At 34.2% G+C, this 13,311-nt stretch overlaps 1 protein-coding gene across 1 annotated transcript in view; it reads left to right on the top strand.

The window, feature by feature from the left end:
- Positions 1-13,311, top strand: part of LOC147063423 (tyrosine-protein kinase Src64B-like) — a 289,724-nt gene that overhangs the window by 52,385 nt on the left and 224,028 nt on the right. The window contains exon 2 of the mRNA XM_085960121.1: positions 9,412-9,467. The gene's annotated coding sequence lies outside the window, so the exon portion shown is untranslated. The remainder of the gene's footprint in view (positions 1-9,411; positions 9,468-13,311) is intronic.

The raw sequence follows: 13,311 nt of genomic DNA, 5'->3' as shown, positions 1-13,311 counted from the left end.
AAAATGCTGACCGCTGAATCAATGTTACCATGTCTACTGAAATTTCACTGTAAATTTGTTTACAAAGAAGCAGCAGTGGCACGAACCAAAATTTGTATCTGATGGCTGATACCGGCCTGCGAAATATGTATCTTATGTTCGCTGGGGCGCGGGTAAAGGTTGAAGAACACTGTACTAACCTACGCCAAATTTCGCTACTGCTTTGGTGCGAAGGGTATCCACTGACCAAACGCTTCGAACCCTGAATTTTTTTTATTAAATTTTCTCCACAATCCGATGTGGATATTGGTCGCCTCATGGAGACGTTTCGTAACACATTTTTTACAAGAAATCGATGGTACCCATTTGCTCGACTTAGGCTGGGTGCAAACACATTTTCAAAAAATAACATGTGAATTTGCGATAGCCGGGATTCGAACCCTTACCAGGCATATACATTACTTCTCGACCATCTTGGGACAATAGTTAATTACACTTAATTGTTATACTTACTTTTTTTAAAACTATTTCGGCCTTTACATTATATGAACACAGTATACAGTATATGTAATTATGTAGTACATTTGGTGAAGGTGTGAAGGAGGAGACGTGATTTCCCTATAAAAGTCGCTGAAGGTAATTTCAGTTTGACGCTAATATCATTTTTGTTGTATACAAAATATATAAATTCTCTTTATATTTTCAGAGTTTTAATACTAATTAGTGGTTTTGTTGGTCCATTACGTTCGTAAGTTTATACTACATCTCTATATAAGATGGTTTTATTCAGCATGTTGACCAGATTAATAATTTTTAACTGAATTAGAGTACTTTCGTCGAAAAGTCACAACACGTGTCGATTAGATGCTTTCTTAAGTATTAATAAACTGTAATAATATGTACTAGGTATTATTTTTATCCGTGAATTAAAAGTTTCCCAGTGTATCCTCCATATAAAATAATATATATCGCTTTACCTAAGCAACTCTTACCTTATGTTGTTTTTGTAGAAATATTATTTTATGTACTTAATTACCGTACCTTCGTTTTGTGATGTTGAAAATTAAGCTTTATGAAAAGCTTTAAGCTCAAAGTATTCTCCGTCATGCCTTCCACAACGTAGCAGTAATATTATTATTTTCAATCTATTACTAATTAAATTTAATAGTGTATCCTCTTTGGTTCTATAATACCTACATTGCGCATACAACCTTATTGTTCAAGGGCTGCATAAAACTAGAAATTATAAGTATAACTTTATACCTAATAACACCTGTCTCGATTACGATCAAAACATCGATAATAGCTTAGATATCTGGATCTGGGGGTGTTTAACACGATGATAGCACTTCACAAAGAAAGCTGGTTTTCCAAATAGAAATGGCTGGACTAGAATTCAATCTCTAAATTTGATTTCCTAGGTCTCTAGTGGAATCAAATGCCGCTTCGCATTACGGTGGCGAGCTATGTGATCGCATGAAGATTCAAAGCAACCGTATGCTGAGCTTCAAAAACATATGCTTACGGCAAATACTGGGTGTGCGCCATCCGACGGTACCTATTACTTTAAAAGTAACTCAGATATATAAAACATACAATAATATTATTGCATTTCGTCATATCTAGTGTGAAAATTTTATATTGGATCTAGTACTATGGCCTGTCTTTTCTTCGTGCAAAATGGATTTCTGCGTCTATAATCCACGTAGTATGTGCGGTAGAGTTATGGGATGTTGACATGCCCTGGGTAGACACCAAAACTAGCGAGCGACAGGGATTATTGCAGGCGCCGAACGGTGTCCCTATGCCAGTGGCGAAGGGTGGAGGTAGGGTGTTAAGATCCGACATAAATAGTGCCCACTAAACTCTGTCAGTCAAGCGTATTTTGTTTTCGTTGTACTAAGACTACAATGTTTACATAGTTTTTGTTAGTTATTTTAATTTAAGTTTAATAAATAAAACAATTTAAAACTAATTGACACCATCTGTAATATGTATTCGTAATTCAACGTATGATTGACAAAATTTTCTACCGCAGATACTCCGTTTATTTGACCGTTAAACGCTGGTTATGGCTTTTTTCTGAGGGCACCTAAAATGCAGGTATCAGTAGTATATATAAATAGGTAACGTAAAATTTTCAAAACATTCGTACGGCAGATATTACAGAATCAACGGCTTTATTCAGTCTACTTATAAACGTTATATTAGAAAACAAATTACGTAAGCGATTTAGCGCTGCGTATTTCTCGCAGTAGTGTTTTCGATTCGATTTCGCAGCGGTGTGATTGCCTGCCTCTTGATCTACACCCCCCGGCAGCAACCGGCTCCAAAAGACACTTCTGAAACAAGAGCACATTCTCGTATCAATCCCAACGTTTACGCTATGAGAAATAAAATAATATGCAATCATTATCAGCTGGCCGGTCGTAGTTGGTACCATACCTGTGCAGTTATGTAACAGTGTTGTCGGTCGGGCTAATGATTTTATGATTTGAATTGAATTATTAATATGCTAGCCTCATTTTGTGTTACTGTAAACGGTGAATTAATTACATGCATGTTTGTTTTAACACAACGTTCCCGGTGGGGTTGCCTACCATGAAATTCATCAATCAATGTTTTGTTTCCGGTTTGTTATAATAACGAATTATAAACGCGACAAGAAAAGGAAACGTTTATGTTGACTTGTGTACTACCCAATTTTCTTTTGACCCAGCTTTGACGTAGCTAACTAAATATTAATATTATTTAGCTACCACGATACACTTGTCAAGCTTATCCGACTACTTGAATGAGTTGACGTCCAAAATCGTCACAAATAAAAAATAATTAATTTAAAACTTACTACTTACATAAACGTATATTAATATAATATTTTATTTTTTTAAATAGTTAACGTGAATTTTTGAGCTTTACTATGAGTGCCAAAATTTATGTTACGTTATCATGTAATATTATTATTATTATCTCTAATGTATAATAGTGCAAGTAGCAATGGAGCTAAGTAATGTGAGAAAGGAATAGTTTGTAAAATTTAAATTTAAAACATTATTTTAAAATTTTAAATTTTTGTTAAATAATTACAAGATAAAAAGAACTTTTTATATACAACGTTTTTAAATTTTCTGTTGGATTATTATGCTCAATATGCTCAAACTTGTACTTGATATGAAGTAAATAAAAAACAAACAAATATAGTATACTGAAATGTCATTTTGATTTCCATAGTAACGCACGTATATATTAATAATTTAATTGCTAGGACCATGACACGAACACGTTTAGTGTGCCCCTGAGAGGACGCTCCCATAAGGAGTGGTACCATCCAACCGCTCGATCTGATCAAAATAGTCAATGTACCACCGGTTATAAAGTAATAAGCTTGCGACCCTCGACGAAGACGAGCCATATATGATGTATGAGTAAGTCCTACAGTTGCCCCGCAGGCCCCACTGCTCCTCAGGGTGAACTGTAGATGAGATAAGTCGGTCATAAGGACCATGAAGAGTGGTGGTAAGAATGTAAATAACGACGGAGTAATAATAAGGTAGTAATTAAAATTCAATTAATAAGATGCAGTACGAAGATTATGTGTCCTAATTAAGATGGTAGCAATAGGTATATAATGTTAGTAATAGATATTTCACCATGTTAAATAAATAATTGATAGGTATATAAATATTAAATTAGCATAATACTGTATTGGACTTCGAGTAGATATAATAATGTAATTAAGATAAATGGATCTAATATTGTATAATTGCGATGATTAGGTATTTGTCAGCGTGTGTAATTGTAAACCGACATTAATATATAAATCTGTACCTATAATTAGAGTATAATGTTGACATAGTTCGATCCACGAAATTAAGCTAGATAGTAATTAATCAATATTTTAATTAATTTAATTAGACGAGAATCGATCTAGACCTGAGCTCCATACGTAGCATCCACATAGCATCTAAAAACATTCGCGAGGTACCGAATACCTCTGACTTCTAATTTTCATCACTTCCATATTAAATATCACGCGCGGAATCGACGAATCTCGCGCGCGGTCACCCGCGGATTTTCTCGCGGGTCACATGTAACATATAAGGAGCGGCTCTTGGAGCTGCGTTCGCCAGTCGGTAACCGGACAGTTGTCTCCCTCGCACAACTGGATCAATTCCCTATCCCGACCGCGACCGCAGCCTACTCGCTCATGTGTGGAGCCCCATCCTTGTTACGCAATCTGTGACGGCCGCGAGATCTCCATACAAACACATTATTAAGGCCATTGGACCCGTTTTTTCCTGTCTTCTCAGAATCGTGGAAATGGCAAGGACGTTTAACACGAATTGACACATAATAAACACTTTATTTATTTAAAATCTAATAAATAATATTCAAATAACACTTTTTGTGTCATTAAAATTTTCTGATTCGCTTTACTTTTTAAAATAAATGACAAATAGTCGGTCCTGTTTTCGAAATTGGCCAAAACGACTGTCACGCCACAGTGAATTTTTGAACTTAATAATAGTTTTGCAGGTATATATTGTATGAAAGAAATGGGTAAAACAATACATTTCATTGATTAACTCACGTACTTTTTTTAATTTCAGAAAAATAAAGATTTTAGAGCCATTTTAGTTTGAGTATACATCAGCCAATTTTGAATGATTTTTTCTCACAAAATAATATATACTGCACAATAAAAATATTTTTTTATTATAATATAACATTTCCGTAATACTATAAATAATAATTAACAATGAAAAAATAAATAAAACCCTATAAATTCGGTACAATTAGTGACGCTATATTACCAAAACACGTCGTACGTTTTCATGTATTTATCCTATTTTCAGACAATTTAGATATATAATTATTTTGCAAAATTAACAAAAAGAGACCATTTGATCGATTAATCCATATAGTTTTTCTAATTTCTCATTTCTAACCTTAGTAGGCTTCTAAATTTCAACGGGTGAGGACGTCTTTTTTTTCCAAATTTTTATCCGTCGCGAACAGTATTTTAACTCATAGAAAAATGACCTTTACTCGCATTGCAGTAACAATCAAATTGGCAAGACCACATGACGTAGACCAGGTGTTATAATTTGTGTTGACAAATCAAACATCATAAAATGCCAGTGAATGTCAAACTGAGAAAAATGTAGTTATATTATATTATTTATTATCTTGTAATACAAATGGTTGCAGCATGTGAGATATTGTAAGATAACTGAATCTTATAACCACGATGGCTACAAAGAAGTCCTAAAGGTATTCGTTCGGTGCAACATTTATAAAAAAAAATATTTTGGACTTGAGCAGTTAAGATAAAATATAGGTGGACTTTAATTATTTTGATAAATACCTACTTGGTTGGGCTTTAAACGATTTGAAAAGCTTTGCATGTAGGTACTTAATACAGTTTTTATGTACCTGGGTCGCCATGTTTTGTTATTTTCAAAGGGACGTATCCAGGAGTATGTTTATTGGCATTATCAATAGAAACAAAATAATATTATTTTTCAAGGTCTATTTATTATCGATCTTAAGTGGTTTATGTCACAAATAGTAAATTTGTAGAAAATTTAAAGTAAAATACGTTTTCGAATGCTGTCATAGTAATGGCCACTGAAACATGTGTCATAATTTTCCTAATCGTCAAAATAATAATAAAATAAGTGTTTTGGGGCAGAAAATCACGTATATGTTTTATGATGTATGTATTTTTCAGATGTTTTGTGGTAAAATCTTTTTTTTTCATACTGCCACAATTCAACTATTCATAATTAATTGTTTGTTAAATTTTTCATTGTGCACTTTGACTTAATAGGTAGGTGATAAAGTTTTTACCTTACTTTATTGTATTAATTTATTGTATAGTGAGAATTAGCTGCTTTCGTTGTCAGTGTGTATTTGATGAGTGCGCATAGTGCCTGACGATGTCGAAAGGCGAAACCAGGATCGCATAAAACGACTCAAATGAAATAGTACAAAACTTAAATCCATTAGAATTTTATATATTTAATGCCGAGTTGAATTGAATGGAATCACCTTAGGCATTTATTAGTAATTATTTAACACAAGTAAAAAATATATTGAGGTAAGAACCTAGTTCATTGAATAATAAAAACAATATTACTCTTTACATCACAACTGACAAGATTTATATGAATTGTATATTGCCTGAACTCATTGATCCTAGACTAACACGGTCGATGGATATAAGAAACCCTCAATATCATAATTATATTAGATGCTATCAATAGAAAAGAAAAAAAAATAAAAAATAATAATTTATAATAGTTATTCTAATACATTACATACCGTTAAGCCTGTACACTAATTAAAGAACCAATTATTAATTTTCTATACACTAATGTTCCGAAATCCTCCGCGGCGACCAAAACGTACTGCCGTCAAATACACGTTATTATAATAATGGTTTCTTAAATCTTGATTGTTGCGTACTAAATTTAAAAAAAATTGTGCCTCGACAAATATTCATTGAATTGCTTTCTTTTATGAGTCATGTTTTTATAATTCAATAAAAACGCAATAATAACAGAAATCTTTTATGCATCTTGTGAATGTTTTAAACTTATAATTTGTAATGTGAGCTCATGAAAAAATGAATAACTTTTGTATTCATACACACCGATATATATAAATAATATACCAATTTGAAACACCTCAGAAACATACATAAGTATTAGATTTTTTTTTGAAAAATATTTGAATTTGAACCCACAATATGATAGGTTCAAGAAAAGGTGTCACTTCACAAATTCAGCATATCAATAATATGAGGTTCTTATTTGGAGGTCTACTATTTTTATTCTTATAATTTATTCTACCTACCACAAAAATGTTTATAAAATTTGTTAGGAAAAAAAATATTATTAATTCAACACTTTTAAAACCTCTGATTTCGTATCTACTCACAGAGACGCCGAGCGAAGCGTTTTTGTTTTTTTATGCGCGCTCAGCGTATTGCTATTTTGTTGTGGCGCTTAAGTCAAATTTGATTCTTACGAATGAACCCATAGGCCTTAATGATAGCTGGAGCTGCGCGTGTCCGATCAACATAAAATTTGAAATGGCGTACGCGTCTACGGACCGCGGAGACTTCAGTTATTCCATAGTGCGCGTAACCATAAAGGTTCGCGAGATATAGAGCTCAGGACAAGATTAATTTTACCGCTTTAATTATAAGTTGATTCGATATAACCTTTATATGTATACATAGAGAATAGGACCTAGTATTTTAATAATTTTAATTTTTATCATAAATGTACACGTAGCGCGTGGGCGGCCCACTCATAGGTCCGAACTTGTGGCTCCCGCCACTCAGCCAGGGCGAGGCTTACATCGCAGTGTGTATACTCATATGCTAGCTGGAACGGTGACGAGCAGATTGAGGTATCACACTCTTCGATGCGTTGAGTTTTCGCTTGGTTAATTAAAATCTAAAAGTACAATACAAGCTAAAAAACGCATTCATTGTAGGGAGAGCTAAGCGAAATATCACTCTCAGCGGGATGCCGCGAAGGAGGATTTATACCGGCGGCCCGCGCCTATCGAATACCGTTGATTTCAGCTCTCTCGCGACTTGCGGTTTCGCGGGGCAATCAATTTAGTCCAAATCTCATAGTGAAAATGACATGCGGATTTTTGACCCGTAAAACGCTCGTCCCAGGGGATGAAATCTCCCGATTCGAATAAAAACCCAGGATTTTCGAATTCTGTATCCAGTTTCCTACTGCTTCCAGGACCGGGCCCACGTCGGGTGTCGGTCTGATTTACTATACAAATTCATACAATTGTGCAAGTCTGCACAGGAGTTTGGGACCACCCAACTCCCCCTTTCCTCCTGCGGGTAAAATTACCTAAAGTTGGACTTAGTCGTTTCGGCGCGAGTATTCGTTTATAAATACCTAACCCCGACTTAGAAAAATTTCGCGAATAATTTTTCGAATATAAATACCTATCTGGTACTTTAAAAATTTTCGAGTGAAAAGTATAATTTCGTACAGCGGTTCTTCAACGGAGGCCCTGAATCTTTTTCGACTTTTATCTGCTATTCATCGGGTCGTGTGTACCTGACTGTCAACTTAAGTTCGGTAGTAGTAATCTTTTAATACTTTGAATAATTGTGGAACTTTTCTTCGAATTAATATTTCTTCGTTGCGAGTGTTAATGTACTTTATCATCTGACGGATGACCGTATACCGTGCTTGAACATTTATGTGAATAACATTAACTTTCTGAACATTAATAATTATAATATGACGAACCATTGTGAACTTTGTGAACTTTTTGTGAACTTGAACAATATATGGACCATCTACCAACTATGAGTTTTTATTCTGACTTCCAACCATACGAAGACCTTGGCCTGTGACTCCTCTTGGCATTGACAACCTTCGCTTCCATACCCTTGGAACTAGCCGCGGCAGTGGAGGGCCCCGTCAACCACCCACTTAGCAACCAATAATAGTGGATTGGATTACGGATTTCTTCCGAAATAACTTTTCATACAAAACAGAATTAACTGAAAATGAATTCAATTCTACTTAAAGATGGCTAAAAGTATTAAAAGAATGCATTGGCATCGTGTTCTGATATATTCTAAAAGTTGCAAATCGTCAGCTGAATGCAGAACTATTCTAACCCACATTTGAAATATTTTGAAAGAGAGTTTTTGAGACAGTCTACTTCAGTTATGTATTATTTATATAGACAAGTGTATGCATAATTTTTTTCATCAATAATCCCACTAAAATATGATTTGTACATTTATCCATAAAAATAATAAATAATTTCAGTAAATTGATTCAAAGAACTCTCTCCTAAAAAAAATCAAATGTAAGTTAAAATAGTTCTGCATTCAGCTGACGAAATGTCTAGCTAGTCGGGAAGTTAGTTAAAATCGATTGCAAGATTTGTACTGGATAAACAACCACCGGACAAATAAAAATACGTGCTAATAAAAACGTTGTAAAATTCCCATCCCCTCTACTCAATTATAACATAGAATTGTACCAACAATCCCTCTCTAACATTGCATAGCTTGTTTTGTATTCCCATCACACAACATAAACAGTTGGTACCTTATTATAGCATTACTAAAACGTAAATTGTGGTCTACATACTTGATAAAGTTCTTCATGTATACGAAGCACGTGTCGTAAATAAATATTTAAATGTGGTAAATACCTAGTGTTAAAATTATTCAAGGGGTATTACGTAGTGTTGTTTTTTAATGAGTATTTGGTGCAGAGCTACGACCCGACCGTTTGGTTGAATGGCTTAAAACCATTCTTCGGTATATTCTTGCACTATAATCTGAACTCTGTGACACATATGTTTTACTGAATAATGAACATTGTAATTTACATTTACTAATTTAATTATTCTTTTTTATTGCAGATTGCCTATACTTTGTGGACAATGGATTTGACCGTCGTTTGAGAAACAGATTTAAGGTATGTTTTAATTAAGATTTTAAATAAAAAAAAAATATTTAGCTAATCGAACTGGACATTATTTACAAAACGAATTCGACCCATTCTTAAATCATGCCAATTGTTTTTTGAATAAAAAAAATGTTTATTAATATAATATATTCAAGGCATATCCGCATAATATAATATACGCATGTAAGTATGACATTAATTAATTTGGTGAATCTGAAACTATAGTTTAATGTCATAGTAAAAGTGCGAAGTTCTCTTCAAACGAACATGCAATGTGAAATCACTTGTAGATAGCTTAATCAGTAGACCAGAGGTCTTTTTTGTTGCAATTTGATACAATTTATACTCCATCTCCATTGAAGAAGGTATTTTTAATATCTTTTATTATATGTTCATACTCGTATTATACTATCGAAGAATGTATTGTTATATGCATGACATATGCATCGAATAAACCTAATTTGGGCGTAGTTGAAATCACTTCGGCTGACATAGGACAAGCTTATAGCAGTGCTAGTCAGGTACCCACAGTAAAGGTGTAGGTACATACAGTAAAATAAATGAAATCGTGTATGTTTTTTCTTTCATTAAAATACACAATCGAATTATAATGACAGTGCAATATTATCTATTTACAAATACATAATAACATGATTCTATTCTAAACGGCGCGAAAGTAACCAGCAAACACCAAACCACTTTCTTAAACCGATACTATTATAATCTTATCATCAACGTCGCGTGATGTCAACCGTCACTGTTTCGCCTCTGGCTCTGTATCGCCCTGTTGCTATGCGGGATTCCACCCCCTTGATACGCCCCCAGCCCACTCTAACCAACCCCCGGCTCTAACCCTCACTTTATTTCTCGCCGGTGCTTTATATACCAGGAGAGGGTAGCCTTTTGGTAAAAAAAAAATTATAACTTTCCCTCTTTTTTAACTGTGATGAATTGCTTTGGGTTTGTTTTCCTTAAAGACTTTATGTTTTATTTTATAACATCGCAGGAATAATTGAGGCTTCCCTAGGAACGAGATTCCTATAGCACAAATAAAATTAAAAAATATATTATATTTAGGTTGTTGACGTATTACGTTGGTTAGGTACTTTGGTAAGTAGGCGTGTAGGGGGCTTATTTTCATTCCTTATTTACCGAATTGGGAGGAAAGCAGGGCACTAAATTACACTTCAGATAATAATATATTATTATACTACAATAGGTATATACTCTGTGATTTAGTTGGTTTAACTTAACTGGTTAAACTAACTGTTATATCTTACTAAAATATGTGTAGGATAGTGGAACTAAACCCATTCACTTTTATGCATCGAATACTTAAATCTCATACCATACCTTCCTGTAAAATAAGCACCTATGTGTTGGCATGTAGGTAGGTACTTCATATGTAGCATCACAATACACATTAATATAATAAAAGCATAATTTTACCGGTCTTTGGTTCTCTATCTTAACTATCCAGGATCAGAGCATAGCGCAAGCACTTGGTTGTACCCGAAGATGTTGAAAAGCACCTTTTAAGGAGCTCAAATATAAGAAATTTAAGCAAAAACACCTCTGGTCTACTGATTAAGTTAGCTACTACCAGGTTCATTGAAAGAAGACAACTTCACGTTTCTACTTCCACATTCTACTTTAATTTCAGATTTGCCCAATTATGTAGTTAATTACATATAAATAACTATAATATGAAATTGACAAGATAAATAATAAAAAAATTCTTACTACGGAAAGCTTATATGCTTTCAGACTTCTTCGCACCTTATTCCTCGGTCCAGCACTGGGACGTGTTCCGCCTTTTCCCTTGCCAGTCCATATTATGCTGTGCCACAAACGTGCGAAGTGTCTCGCTCTTATAATATAATGATACTCTTAAATAACATCTATATAATACACATTAAAAATAATGTCTTTCTCCCGCATCAATTATGGGAAAGGAATAAGTGTCTTCGATATCTGCAACAAATCTTAACATTTATGTCACCCTCCAAACCAACCTTTTTATTTAGGTGTTAATGCGGAAATCCCGGGGATATCGAGATTGATTTTATTGATTTTTTAACAAAAAGATAATATGTTTTGTCAACTAAAGAAGTGTTATCCAAACATACCCGTTTATAACATTTTATTTCACCAATTTCAAGCGGCCTAACGGGTCCAGAAATAATATTATATTCGGCTGTGGATTGATCTCGCATAATTTTCTCGCAAAACTTTTTGGCAGTTCATCACAGGAATTAGTGTATTAGAATGAGATGCCAGCTTACTTTAATTGCAGCCACTGTAAATACCTATAAAACAGTATAAACTGCAAGTTTGTGCATCCCATCTCGAATAGGCCTGTCAAATTAATTATTCCACACTTTCGATAACCGGATAGTCGAGTACATCGACTTTCAAACCACTGTATTTTTATCTAGGTATTTGATACATTAACACGTATGTATTGAATTAATCTTATGACTTTCAGTTGATCACCATTAAAATATTGTATGTATTTATATTTAAACGATTCTCATCAGATTTTTCGAAATCATTCGATTACTGAAACTTAAACAAAAGATACTAACAAACAAAATTGGATACCCACTTTAAGTGTGAAATTAATTTTTGTGATGTCATTGAAACAGACCCGAAAAAATCGGTCGGTCACTAGCGAAATGAGCCAGATTTTTTATTAACATAGAACTAAGTTTGACAGCAAGGGCGATTCTGGGAAAAATTAACGAAATAAATGTTTTGAATTTTTTGTTTGTTTCGCCAACATTGAGATTGAGAATCCTGTCAGTTTCAAAACTCAGTGGACTCCTTCGCATGTTTATTTCTTCAAAAGTTAGAAATGATTTTTCATGTACCTAAGTAAAACTTTTTTGACACCATTACCGAGCGATTTGCCGAATGCAAAGACAGTTCTTAAACGAAATATTTTTAACAGTAATTTCTAATTCAGTAAATTTAAAAACACAAAATTTTCCTAATTTTTCGTAATTTATTTGTTAAAACATAATTTTCTCAATTATTTTATGCATCGGTGCTAAAATATATTGGGTATATTTGTTGTATTAGAAGACACCGCAAAAATAAACCGGTTGGTCGAACACTGAAAATAAATCAAATACACCAGTTATTCGATGGTCAGGTTGCCATACCTAATCCCATCCCCACTGTGCGGGTGCTGTTCTCGTGAACACCGTCGCGACGCCTGCAGCCTCGTTGCATAACGCTTCTCATGTGCCGCGAGGTGAGGCAGGCAATGCAAACTCTGGCGGGAGTGCTATTTCATAGTTGCACTGTGCACACGTACGCTGCCACGGCATGCAGTGTGTTAATATCAATATGTTCGGTGCGATCCGAGAACGTTGACTGCTGGCCGATGTATGAACTTGATAATCTCCATGATCCCTCTCATTTTTTTTTTAAAATTGAAAACTACAAAATTATGTGGGAATATGCTTGAGAGTCGGTCTATTGTTTGGACCCGTATCTATTAAAGTACAGCCTTATTGTGGAGAGGGTTAAAAAAAAAAAATTTAAGACTCCTTCACTTGAGGCTGTATGGATACTATCCTTAACTTATCTGACTGACCAGTCGCACGTTGAAAATAGTCTCAATTGGGATATAGTCATAAATCAAAACTGGGCGCAATTTATAGGGACAGTGACTTCACGCGACTAGCCAAAATGAATGACAAAGTCCGACATTTTAGTATTATACTGCGCCACATGATGGGTGTAGTTTGTTGCTTGCGACACTACCTGTTATTTCCAAACTAAATTGTCGCTTTCGAACTGTGTGCAGGGAGGTACATTACGTTGTGAATACCAACAAAATGAC

Source organism: Rhyacophila brunnea, unplaced genomic scaffold, assembly GCF_057557595.1.
Source record: "Rhyacophila brunnea isolate RB1 unplaced genomic scaffold, BYU_Rbru_1.0 scaffold_9, whole genome shotgun sequence".
Taxonomy (NCBI): domain Eukaryota; kingdom Metazoa; phylum Arthropoda; class Insecta; order Trichoptera; family Rhyacophilidae; genus Rhyacophila; species Rhyacophila brunnea.
Note: the sequence above shows the minus strand (reverse complement) of the source record. Positions and strands in the feature narration are given on the sequence as shown.